The sequence below is a fragment of the Pleurodeles waltl genome, chromosome 6, assembly GCF_031143425.1.
Source record: "Pleurodeles waltl isolate 20211129_DDA chromosome 6, aPleWal1.hap1.20221129, whole genome shotgun sequence".
NCBI lineage: Eukaryota > Metazoa > Chordata > Amphibia > Caudata > Salamandridae > Pleurodeles > Pleurodeles waltl.
The window spans coordinates 1,026,034,469-1,026,048,305 of record NC_090445.1 but is presented as its reverse complement, the minus strand read 5'-3'; the positions used below and the strand labels follow the sequence as shown (position 1 = coordinate 1,026,048,305).

The following is a 13,837-nucleotide window of genomic DNA, read 5'->3' as shown; positions in this document are numbered from 1 at the left end:
GGTGGTAGGAATTTTGTGGATTCCTACAGATTCCGTAAGATTTCATCACAAAAATGTGTGATTTCCAGCAAAGTTGGAGGGTTGCAGGGCATAGTCGGTATGAAAATGGTGCGGGTGCCTGTTGAAGCACACTACCATGGACTCACCCAGATGTTTAGTTTTCAGATGTGTCTAGGTCTTGTAGATTTTTCTGCATAGAAGCGTCCCAAAGTCCAAAAAGAGCAGGCCTCACCATTCCAAGTGGGACGATTTTGAGAGTTATACAAGCTCTCATGACCAAAATGTAAAACAAAAACCCCCAAAAATCAAATGTCCTCTTACTTGCCGTGGGATAAGATGTTTTATGGTGTGGGGGAGAGCTGAAAGACTGTTATCCTCTTCAGTTGTGGTGGGGGCATAACCATGCCCATACTGGTTGGTAGCCACCACCCCACTATTTTTTACTTTTTTAATTCCCTGGCATCTAGGAGGCTTTCTGCCCCCATTGGAAGTGGACTGGGGTAATTGCCCCATCTGCCCACCGGGGGGCAGAACACCTTTTTCCCCCATTATTTGGGGTAGGGGTATGGCCATACCCCCAACCGTTAAAAAAAAAAAAAAAACTTCCCTGATGTCTTGTGGGCTTTCTGCCCTCTTGGAGGGCAGATGAGCCTAACAAAAATAGGACTAACCTAAAATAAATGTGCCCTCAAGTGTAGCGACCCTGGCCTAAGGGGTCACTCCCCTTGCTTGAAATTGGTATAAAAAAATCCCTGTTGTCTAGTGGTTTCTGCCCCCAAGGGGGGCAGATTGGCCTAAGAAAAATAGGCTGATCTACCCCAATGTGGGCAGAAATGGCTTAAAATGAATTTGCCCCATAGGGGAGCCACCATTGCCGAAAACAAATAATCCCTGGTGCCTAGTAATTTCTGCCCCTCTTGGGGGTAGATAAGCCTAGTTAAAATAGGCTGATATGCCCGGAAGGGGGGCAGAAATGGCCTTAAATAAATTTGCCCACCAGGGGAGTAACCCTTGCCTAAGGGGTCACTTTCCTTTTTTGAAATTGTCACAAAAAACAAAATCCCAGGTGTCTAGTGGTTTCCACCCATCTTGGGGGTGAATTGGCCTAATAAAAATAGGCTGATCTATCCCCAAGGGGGGCAGAAATGGTTTAAAAACTATTTGCCACCCCAGGGGTGCAACCCTTACCTAAGGTTTCGCCCCCCCTTATCAATGTAAACAAAAAAAAACACCTGGTGTGTAGTGGTTTTTGCCGCTGGGGGCAGATCAACATAATAATATAGGCTGACCTGCCCCTGGGGGGACAGAAACGGCCTAATAAAGAAATTGCACCGGGAGCTACCCTTGCCTAAAGGGTTGCTCCCCTTATGCCAATTTCCTAAATAAAGCAATCCCTGGTGTCTAGTGGCTTCTGCCTCCCCCTGGGGGGAGCAGAAAAGACCTAATAAAATAATTGCCCCTTGGGTAGTGCCCCTTGCCAAAGGGGTCACTCCCCTTTTAACATTTCAACAGAAAAACAAACATACCTGGTGTCTAGTGGCATTCCTACAGCACGATCGCTATGCTGGGGGTGTCGGGAGGGCTGGGATGGAAGGGGAAGCGATTCCCCTTCCATCCCTGCTCATGGGAGGGGGGTGCGAGGCCCTCCCGGGGAGCGCTAGCTCTTGCCCCTGGGGCCTATTGCTGGACAAGATGGTTACGTCCCTGGCTCCTGTGCCCCACGGCATCGGACGTAACCACCTCATCCAGGGCACCCAATGGGTTAATGGGCCTGGCGATGTTAGTGCTATTTGTTTCCCCTGCTGCGGAAGACTATGATATCTCTCCTAGAGACATTGATGGCCTGAAACAAGAGTTGCAGAGGATAATGTGTCATTTTTTCTAACACAAATTAAACAATACAACTTCCACTGATCGTGCGAGTGGGCCAGTCCTGACAGATAACACTCGGATTGACGCACTCTCGCATCTTTCAAAATGGCCAACCAACTGACAGAGGAACAGATTGCAGAACTCAAAAACGCATTTTCCTTGTTTGATAAAGACAGCGATGATACAATAACAACAAAAGAATTGGGGACGGTAATACGATCACTTGGACAAAACGAATCGGAAGCAGAACTCCAAGAAATGATCAATGAAGTAGATGCTGATGCAATGGCACAATTGACTTCCCAGAGTTTCTCACAATGATGGCCTGGAAAATGAAAGATACATACAGTGAAGAGGAAATAAGAGAAGCATTCCGTGTATTCGACAAGAATGGAAATGGCTACATTAGTACTGCAGAGCTTCATCACATGATGAACAATCTCGGGAGAAGTTAACTGATGAAAAAATTGATGAAATGATTAGGGAAGCAGATATTGAGGGTGATGGACAAGTAAATTATGAAGAGTTTGTACACATGATGGCAGCAAAGAGAAGATGCACAGAATGTGTTCATTTTCTTGTACAAAATTGTTTATTTGACTTTGTTTGCCTGTAAAATGTTACCCTACTGCCAGGGAAATGCATGTCTAGTTTTCTTTTTATTCCATCTTCACCACAAAAAGGAACATAAGAGCTTATGAAGTGACTATTGATGCACATCTAAAACAAGATTTGACTTCTCAGACAGTGTGAGTTCTATCTGAAGTTGGATATAAGCTACCATCTGTTCTATTCTTAGTGTGTGGAGTTTAAAAAAACTCCATGTAGGGGGGAGTTTTTTTCCTCGTTCGCGCTCGCCAACGTTAAACGTTAAGGATGCTTGTTTCTAGTCCAGGGAAGACCTGGCCTGGCAGTTCGGGCTGGACTGTTCCCATGGGGAACAGGGTCACGACTGATTTGCATATGGCTGGGTCCAAACTGGAAAGGCATGGGCAGCAAAAAAACGATGGATTTAGGCCCAGATCTCTGTACTGGGGGTGAATGTTTGACATTGTTCAGCATTCCGTCCATCACTTGTTCTTTTTGCATTTGTCGCCCTAAGTGGGAAGGGTATGCCCAGACTTGGGTCCCGTGCTTCCCATGCCTCTAGATTCAAACTAGCATGGCTGATGACGGGTGAAACCCCGAAACCGGTCCCAGGATGCTTGTTTCTAGTCCAGGGAAGACCTGACCTGGCAGTTTGGGCTGGACTGTTCCCATGGGGAACAGGGTCAAGACTGATTTGCATATGGCTGGGTCCAAACTGGAATGGCATGGGCAGCAAAAAAACGATGGATTTAGGCCCAGATCTCTGTATTGGGGGTGAATGTTTGAAATTGTTCAGCATTCCGTCCATCAATTGTTCTTTTTACGTTAAGTTGTCGGGCATGAGTTCCTAACTAGGGTGGTCGTAGATGGTCGCTACTGCTTGCATTGTGAAACATTCCGTTCTTGTTGAGGAAACTGCAGCTTGAGTAGAAAATCTACTTGAGCAACAGAAAAGAAACAGTGCCCTCCGTAACTGCATGTGGTTCTGTTCACGCTGCTTTTTCAGCAAGGGACAAATACCAGGCACTAAAAATCAGCGTGAACGGCGTGACCTAATGCACTCTGCTGCTTGCAGAAATCCATGCAGTGCGACAGAGGTTTTTGGTCACTTCGCTGAGTTCCTTGTAGCGGAACTCCTTGATCTCCACCCAGGCCAATGTTATACCTGAAGCTGGATTTCTTTGGAAGGTATCTGCATTGTTGAAATGTAGAGTTTAGCTCTACATGAACCATGGACAGTTAGCAATATGGAATGCAAGTTGCACTACTGCAAAAAAACTGGTGTATCATCCAGCCACTAGAACACTTTTCTCGCCTATTCTTATTTTGTACTGCTGCCTGTACCAGAAACCCAAATTCTAAAATAACATGCTGTGTAACTTTATTTAGCCACTTCTTCACTTATGGCACAGTTTCCCTCAGGTCCAATTCAAGTTGCACATCAGTTTTCCAACAAAACAATGTATCCATATTTGCATTGCCGCATGTGTCTCAGTATGTCTTATCTCAGTTAACAAGCAAGGCAAATAAATTTCAGTTGTTTAGGAGTGTGAGTTTGTTGTTGTAATGGCCGTACAAGGTGCTGTGAGGGATTTTTTGGCGATGTTTCTGTGTGTTTTGCAGTAAAGCCTTGTGGAGACTTGGAGTAGTGGCTGGTACCACGCATCCTGAGATCGGGTGCACGGTGCATCAGACATGGCTCCTAGCGTGTACCACTTGGAGTCACAGGATGCGCTCTAGCACTACTCTATCACCTGTGTGTGGCCCCACCCATTAGCCTCACCATTGGGTGCTTGAGGATCCCCCAAAGCAGAAAAAAAGCTGATATGAGTGATATGTAAACTACTTGAGCCGTGCAAAAGTTGTCACAACAGGTGACACCAAACTAATTGTCCTTGCCTCAGTGCATTCCTAAGGAGTTACTTATGAATAAGTAATTGTGGTTCAATTATAGGAAAAACAAATTAGATCACAAATATGTATTTAGGGCCATATTTATACTTTTTGACGCACAACTGCGCCAACGCAGTTGTGCGTCAAAAATTTTAACGCCGGCAAACGCCATTCCAAAGCGCCATGCGGGCGCCTTATTTATGGAATAATATTAGCCGGCGGAGCTGACTGGTGTGCGTCAAAAAAAATTACCCACACCAGGCAGCGCCGGCGTGGGGGGAAATGGAGCTTGGGCGTCAAAAAATGGGGCAAGTCGGTCTGAGGCAAAAAATCTGCCTCAACCCGATTTGCGCCATTTATTTTGACTCCCACCCTCCATTGACATGACTCCTGTCTTAGCAAAGACAGGAGTCATGCCCCCTTGCCCAATGGCCATGCCCAGGGGACATATGGGCACAAATCAGGCCCCCCTATGCCACAAAAAAAAATATATATATACTTACCTGAACTTACCTTAAGTTCCCTGGGATGGGTCCCTCCATCCTTGGGCGTCCTCCTGGGGTGGGCAAGGGTGGCAGGGGGTGTCCCTGGGGGAATGGTAGGGCACCTCTGGGCTCCTTCCGAGCCCACAGGTCCCTTAACGCCTGCCCTGACCAGGCGTTAAAAAATTACGCATAAGCGGCTGGATGTCATTTTTTTGGACCCTCCCACTCCTGTGCGTCATTTTTGCACGGGAGTTAAAATAAGGCGCACATGCCTTGGAGTCATTTTTTAGACGGGAACGCCTACCTTGCATATCATTAACACAAGGTAGGTGTCCACGCAAAAAAATGACGCAAACTCCAAGATCTTTGGCGCTAGACGGGTCTAACGCCAAAGTATAAATATGGAGTTAGCTTTGCGTCGGATTTGCGTAGAAAAAAATGACGCAATTCCGGCGTAAACAGAGTATAAATATGCCCCTTAGTTTTTTACTCACAACACATCCCCCTACAAGGACCATAATGATTCAGCCTGAGCTAAGCAACGCTTCTAACAAAACTTGCACTCACTGTGCCAGCGACTAGTCAATGCATTCCTAAGTAGCGATAGGTGAAAAAGAAACCATCCTTTTTTCCATGAAGATCAACTTGGCTCACCAATTTTCTTATTGATCCTAACAAAGAGAGCACCTCGCTACACTACATGCATGAAAATTTTACTGAACCAAGCAAAATTCGTCAAACAAGTGGCACCAAACTGGTTGTCCTTACCGCAAATAATTCCTATGTAAGTAGCTGTGGTTCTCCTATATGAGGAAAACATTGGCTCACAAATATATGTGATGTTTTTCTAACACACCACATCCCTCTACAAAAAGCATAAGGATTAAGCATCAGCCAAGCAAAGCTTCCTCCTGTGCCCCCTGTGCTACCCTCAAACCAATGCATTCCTAAGGAGTTATAGAAAAAAAAGTAAGCATACTATCTCCCATCAAATTCACCTTGGCTCACCAACTTTCACACTAATTCCAATAAAGAGAGCATCCCTTGATAGCACTTGTATGGAAATTGGAGTTAATTAAAATTTGTCACAACAGGTGGCACCACATCTTGTTCCCCCACCTCAAAGCTTTCCTATGCATTTATTGTAACCTCTTCGCTGCTAGGCCTTTACCCCCTCAGGTGCCAGGCCTTTTTTTGGCTATTTGCGGCAGTTTGCGCTTAGGCCCTCATAACCTTTTGTCCACATAAGCTACCCACCCCAAATATGTGGAACATTTTTTCCAACATCCTAGGGATTATAGAGGTACCCATACTTTGTGGGTTCCCCTGAAGGAGACCAAGAAATTACCCAAAATGTGCACATTTTTAATTTTTTTGTTTTTTAAAAGGGGAAAAAGGGCTGCAGAAGAAGGTTTGTGGTTTTTCCCTGAAAATGACATCAACAAAGGGTTTGTGGTGCTAACATCACCATCTTCCCAGCTTTCAGGAACAGGCAGACTTGATTTAGAAAACCCAATTTTTCAACACAATATTGACATTTAACTAGGACATACCCCAGTTTTACTATTTTTTGTGCTTTCAGCCTCCACCAGTTAGTGACAGAAATGGGTGTGAAACCAATGCTGGATCCCAGACAGCTAAACATTTCTGAAAAGTAGACATAATTCTAAATTTAGCAAGGGGTAATTTGTGTAGATCCTACAAACGTTTCCTACAGAAAATAACAGCTGAAATAAAATAAATATTGAAATTGAGGTGAAAAAAGAACCATTTTTCTCCATGTTTTACTCTGTAACTTTTTCCAGTGATGTCAGATTTTTGAAAGCATATATTGTTACATCTGCTGGACTTTTGTTTGTGGGGATATATAGGGTTTGTAGGTTCATCAAGAACCCTAGGTACCAAGAGCCAATAAATGAGCTGCGCCTTACAATGGGTTTTCATTCTATACCGGGTATACAGCAATTCATTTGCTGAAATATAAAGAGTGAAAAATAGGTATCAAGAACACCTTTGTATTTCCGAAATGGGCCCAGGATAAGGTGTTGAGAAGCAGTGGTTTTTTGCACATCTCTGAATTCTAGAGTGCTCTTACTAGCATGTGAATTGCAGGGCAGTTCTCAAATAGATGTCTTTTTTACACACTGTCTTACATTTGGAAGGAAAAAATGTAAAGACAAGGGGCAATAGCACTTGTTTTGCTATTCTGTGTTCCCCCAAGTCTCCCAATAAAAATGGTACCTCACTTGCGTGGGTAGGCCTAATGCTCGTGACAGGAAACCCAATATGGACACATCACATTTTTACATTGAAATCTGACGTGTTTTTTGCAAAGTGCCTTGCTGTTGATTTCGGCCTCTAGCTCAGCTGTCACCTAGGGAAACCTACCAAATCTTCAAATTTTTTAAAACTAGACACCTAGGGGAATCTAAGATAGGGTGACTTGTGGGGCTTTCACCAGGTTCTGTTACCCAGAATTCTTTGGAAACCTCAAAATTTGGCCCAAAAAACTCTTTTGCCTCACATTTTGCGATGGAAATTTCTGGAATCTGAGAGAGACACAAATTTCCTTCCACCCAGCGTTCCCCTAGTTTCCCGATAAAAATGGTGCCTCACGTGTGTGCGTAGGCATAGGGCCCGCAACAGCAAAATGGCCCAAAACACACTGTGGACACATCACATTCTCCCCAAAGAAAACAGAGCTGTCGTTTGCAATGTGCCAAACTGTGAATTTTGGCCTCTAGCTCAGCCAGAACGTAGGGAAACTTACCAAACCTGTGCATTTTTAAATATTAGACACCAAGATGAATCAGAAGTTGGGTTACTTGTGCTGATTTCACCTGGTTCTGTAACCCAGAATCCTTTGCAAACCTCAAGATTTGGCTAAAAAAACACTTTTTCCTCACATTTTGGTGACAGAAAGTTCTGGAACCTGGGAAGAGCCACAAATGTCCTTCTACCCAGCATTCCCCCAAGTTTCCTGATTACAATGGGACCTCACTTGTGTGAGTAGGCCTAGTGTCCGCGAAAGGAAATGCCCCAAAACACTATGTGGAGACATCAAAATTATCAAATACTAAACTACCTGTTTTTGCAGGGAGGCCTATGTTTTTGGTCCTGGGCTCAGCAGCCACAAGGAAAACCTACCAAACCCAAACATTTCTGAAAAGTAGACACCCCAGGGAATCCAGGGAGATGTGACCTGCGTGGATCCCCCATTGTTTTCTTACTCAGCAAACCACAAATTTAGCTAACAAATAAAAAAATTCCCACATTTCTGTGTGGGATCACCGCACCGGCATGTTCCCCTCAGTCTCCCAGTAAAAATTATACCTCACTTATGTAGGTGGGCCAAGTGCCTGTGACAGGGAAGAGCCAAAAACATGTCGAAATTGAGGGGGAACCTAAGCGGGTCCAAACACAACACACCATATCTCCAACCAGGATCCACAATTATTTAGCCTGAGTCAAGCAACGCTTCCACTAAAACATAGGCCTCCTTTGCCACCAAACAGCCACTACATTCCTATGTGGATTTAGGGAAAAAGACACCATTCTTTCTCCCATGAAGATCAACTTGGCTCACCAATTTTCATACTGATCTCAATAAAGACAGCACCCCCTCTATCCTATCTATAGTAAATTGCCTGAGATGGGCAGAATTTGTCACAACAGATGGCATTAAACAGATTACCCTGGTTACCCTCACCTCAATGCATTCCTAAAGAGTTCTATCTGAATAAGTAATTTTGATTCTCTTATTGGAGAAACACATTGGCTCACTCTATGTACTTGTTTTGCAAACACACCACCTCCTCTTACAAGGTTCAAAAGGCTTTAGCCTGAGCCTAGCAAAATTTCCACCAAATCATGGGCCCCCTGTGCCACCCACCAGCCAATACATTCCTACGGAGCTATTGGCTAATAAGTAACTAGCATTTCTCCTTTTGAAGATCAACTTTGCTCTTAAATATTTTTATTGATCTTAAGTTATGGAGCATTGCAACTAGTTCATCTACACGCTAATGCATATCTATACAGTGACGTCCAAAAGATTAGGGATGGAATGAGCTGCGGCATTTATTATATCCTGTTGTCTGTCAATAATAAAACCACAAAGCTGAAATAATTGGAAGTCTTTTTCCAGCAGAAGCAGGACATAAAAATTATTTGGATGATAGCTTGTGTGTTTGAAACCTGAAAAGAATCTTAAGAGTCACGGTGAATGCTCAAGCTCTATGCTGAAAATGTTTGCATACCTGGAGGCTCAAATTCTCATCAAAAAGGCTTGGAGGTGTTCTAGGCAATTAGATGTTGATATTCCTCTCTGTATTATTACATCCATAAAATGAATACCGTCCATGACAGTTTGTCTAGAGTACATATGCAAAGTATACTTCTGTTGCAGTGTCCCATGCAATTAAGATGCAACAGCTTTCTGGACTAACACCTTTACTGTCCTAGGAGGCAACACCAACAAAGTGCAGCCAAATATGTAATAAGACAGCTACTGTCTACAATGTGTATGCAAATAGTCTAATACCAATTATTACACTCACATTCTGTATAGCATCAAAGTAAAAGACAGACCACAGAAATTTAATTAGAATTTACTTCATATGTGAGGATTTATTTTACAAGACTGTACAGATATTAATTACACATATGTTCTCATTTATGTGAAATGCCTACTGATGCTGCATTAGCAGGAATTGAAATGAATTTTTAGATGCCGTCCAACTGACACATGAATGAAATAATACTTGTAATATTTCATTTGATGTGTCTAGTTAATATACATGTGAAACTAATAATTGTATAATTTAAACAAAATGCCACAAAACAAATCACTATTGCATTCAAGTGCTTTCTTTGGACCTTTAAGGTGTTAAGGCTTTTTATATGGAAAAGATTTCCTTTACAAACTATCAGTTTACAGCTCCGGAAGTGTTGTTTATACATGCAAACAAATGTTATGATATTTTAAAATGTTTCCTCACATCCAGAGCCAATGGAATTTTGTGGCAGGAGATGGTCAAATTATGCGGCAGGGTTGAGTAAATTATGCAGCAAGAAAAAGTAAGTTATGCATATTAATGCAGCACATATGTAATAGTACTACTTCATTATGACTAAACTTAGTACCATAAAACATTCTCTTTCCGTGTAAAATGAAGAATTTTATGTAAAAGAATAAATATCAAGTAATATTTAATGTTTGGCTTCAGTGTATTTTCATAGCACGTATGTTTTAGGAACTATCCAAATCCAGTCTCTGCATAGTACATCCTGTCAGCAGATTTTGAACCAAATGTGAACAGGACCTTAGCTCCACTATTAGTGAGGGAGAGTACCAGATTTGTTGAATTAATTCAGAAATTTGGGACCTGTACAATGAAAAAACAGGTTTTGTAATTTTTTTTAATTTTCTAACAGCTTCAGAATATATCTGAATTTCCAGTCAACCTTATTTCCATATCATTGCAGTAATAGGAACAGCCTTAAAATATCAATGGCATCGTTGCTGGTGTTCACTAACTATGAGACTGTGGGTTTTGTCTGAGATGTAAGGTAGAGATAGAGCCAGCATCCTTGATTTTCCGGGCAACTTGTTTGAGCAGTCAATGCATAGCTTCAAGGAGGTGGTGTGAAGGTACCTTTTATCCATATCCAAGATTACAACCATTCAACTTGCTTTTCAGAACTAGAAGGCTCTTCTTATTAGACAAGGCATAAGTGCTACCATGCCATGACCACCTCTACTCCAAAATAGACCAGATGCAACTACACAGTTGTTTTTGATGCCAAAAAAGAATTTGTTATCCTGCTTTTCTCACCTTAACATTGTCTCTTCTACCTGCTCCATTGAGGATATCTAATTTGGTAACACCATACATTTCTTGAGTGCCTTGTCAGTGGCCAAAATAAATCTTTGGGTACCTAAACCAACCATGCTGTATAATTGGAATAGCAGTCCTAGATTCCCATGAGACCACTTGCTTTTGGTGTTGTGTAAAAACTTAAGAAATGCTATTAAAATAATTTTAACTTGGATGATGATGATGCTAAAATATAAAGAAAACTGTATGATAACTGAGATAAATAACTAAATGCAGTAGTGGCAGAGATCAGTGTTCATTCAAGAATTACCCTTTTCAGGTCCTAATATTGAACAAGGTAATGACTTTAGCTGAATGTTATAATGGCAACTTCAAAATCAATCTGCACACCTGCATTTGGAGCTTTGCCAAATAAATGGTCAAAACTAGTGGAACTATCATGTCTTTACTCTGATAATATCACACTTCTTTATTACTTCTGTAGTATTAGATGTCAATTCATTCAGACAAACCAAAACAATATGCCCATACTATATGATGATGTTATTTCTCATTCCATAGTTTCAGTTGTGCAAACTATTTGGCCATTGCCTGGACTGTACATTTCTTGCATTCCACTGTAAAACACCCAGTAGTTATCATTAACCAGGCAGTGGAAGGAAACAAAGCGTGCACCAGCATGGTATGTGATGACCAGTGGTTTATACCTAGTTTAGGAAAAAAACAGACTTGATATACGTTTTTAGCATTTTGTTTTTCTTAAATATGCATACATTTTGAGATAAGGTACACTACAAAAGCTCTACCAAACATACATACTTCTAAACAATAGTCAACCAGAGGAATGGAATAATGCAATTCAGTTGCATGTATATCCGAAACCTAATTTGATTCACGTTGTGCCTCAAACTCAAACCTGGTAAATGTACGTTTTTAACATGATTAAAAAAGCAACAAAACATACCATGAGCTCAGACACCACTATGTTAGTGACAAAAAGCATGCTGTGTTTGTAATCATGGCTCCCAAAATAATTTCCCCTTGAAAAAATAAAATGTGGCCAATTAAGTTAGGGAGGTGAATTCAAAAAATTAACATAGCAAACTAAGGTAGAGAGCTGTATTCATTGGCTTTCAAGAAGGAGGGAAATGGAAATAATAACAATAATATGCATTTTTGTGGTGGTATTTGGACAAAACATTGGATAAAGAAATATTGAGATACATAAAATCATGTCTAGAGTATTGGGATGTCAAAAATATAAACAGGAACATCATAGGTAGCAATATTGTTTTAAATGTTTTTAAAATTGTACAAAATTCTGATTTAGAAAATATTGTATGTGATCTCATTTGTGTTATTTTGTATGTAATTTACAGTTGTGTGTTTAATAAAATATATTTAATATTTTTTTTAATTTGTGTTTTTAAGAAGATAATTTATTAAAAATGAAAATGTTGGAATCAGTATTTTTGTTGTTTTTATATCTAAAAATAATTAACTTATATTATTTTAGTTTATAATAATTGACTCTAACAAGGAATTTATATTAAATATATTACATTTAAAAATATTATCTAATTCTAAATTTAAGAATAAATAATATTATATCACATTAATCAAAACTATAAATATGCCAGAAATTAATATAATGAATTGCAATTAAAAACACTATACACAATTTATATCACACTTTAATTAAAATGAAATCATTTCTTTATTTTTGAAAATGATGTGCATTTTTAAACTTTTTTGGACAAATTAAAATTTAATATTTACATTTATTTGAACTGTTTTTGAAATGCTGTTTAATTATAATTAGGGCTCTTGGTGTAATGGTATTTAGGCCCTAATTACGAGTTTGGCAGTGCCGAAAAGACTGCCACACAGGTGGTGTAACAGACCACTGTATTATGGGTTATACAGGTAAGATCACCAGACAAAAAAGGCAGCCCTCCAGTGGTGCGTATCTTGGATACAGGGGGCGAGGCCTCCAATGGCGTCAGTGCCCCGGCCAACCACTGAACCCATTACAATCACACACTCGCCGTAGCAGTCCCCTTGTGACGGTTAGCCAATGGCTGTCGACCACAGCGGTTCGCATTCAGTGAAGTAACAGACAAGAGCACATTGGATGAATTTGTAAACAACACAGCTGCCTTACATTTGCCAAGTAGACACACCTGCAAACGACACTATGAAACACACCCCTTCACAAACCACAATTCTTTGCATTTCCACATGGAGCCAAAGAACCACCACCAGCACATATCAGTTATTACACAGATTAGGCACCCCTTTTTCACCATCCCATAGAGCAGCCGGCACACACTTTTGTCCGTTCACACCCTATTGCACTTCCCTTGTTAAGTAAGTCCCTGTCACCGTCATTTTTTGTCCACCATGTCACATGTAAAAAAACACTGATTCTATGAAGATGAGTTAAGAGTCATGGTAGATGAAATCTTAAGGATAGAACCACAATTGTTTGGAACACAAGTCTAGCATACTCCTCTCAGTAGGAAAATTGGAATGTGGTACAGGATCATCGACAAAATGAATGCTGTAACCACCACCCTGCACACAAAGGAAGACATTAGGAAGAGGTGGAATGTCCTCAGGGGCAAAGTACATTTCCTCTCCAGGCACCAGCTGCAAGCCAAGAAGACTGGAGATGGCCCTCCCAGTACCCCATTGGAACTCTTTCCCTGGGAGGAGAAGGTCTTGGCCATCTTGCACCCTGAGAGCTTGACAGAAATACTTGGGGAAGTGGAGTTTGGTAAGTTACAACACAAAAGCTGTCACAAAAATGCAATGTCATGCATGCTTACAGCTCACCGTTTTCCAATGTCTTGTTGATGTACTTCACCAACATTCAAAACCCAGAGTCTCTGAGTGTTAACACTGTCAATATGTATTGTTGGATCCAACAATCACATCTACCAAGGCCCATCAGATGCCGTATGTCCAAATGGTGCCTGGAAATCTCACAGTAACAAAAACACATTTGAGGGTCCATGGTATATCCCAAAATGTAAATGTATGCTCAAACCTAAATGTACCCTGCATACAGATATGTAATACACAACAGGTGTCAAGTGTTGGGGAGTACAGAGGGTGACCTGACCTCAATTCACAGCAGGCCCTGTTTCTGTAACT

General features: G+C 41.2%; 1 pseudogene; it reads left to right on the top strand.

The window, feature by feature from the left end:
• The first annotated feature begins 1,977 nt into the window (after positions 1 to 1,977).
• LOC138301724 (calmodulin-like) lies at positions 1,978 to 2,488 on the top strand (annotated as a pseudogene).
• The last annotated feature ends 11,349 nt before the right edge of the window (positions 2,489 to 13,837 follow it).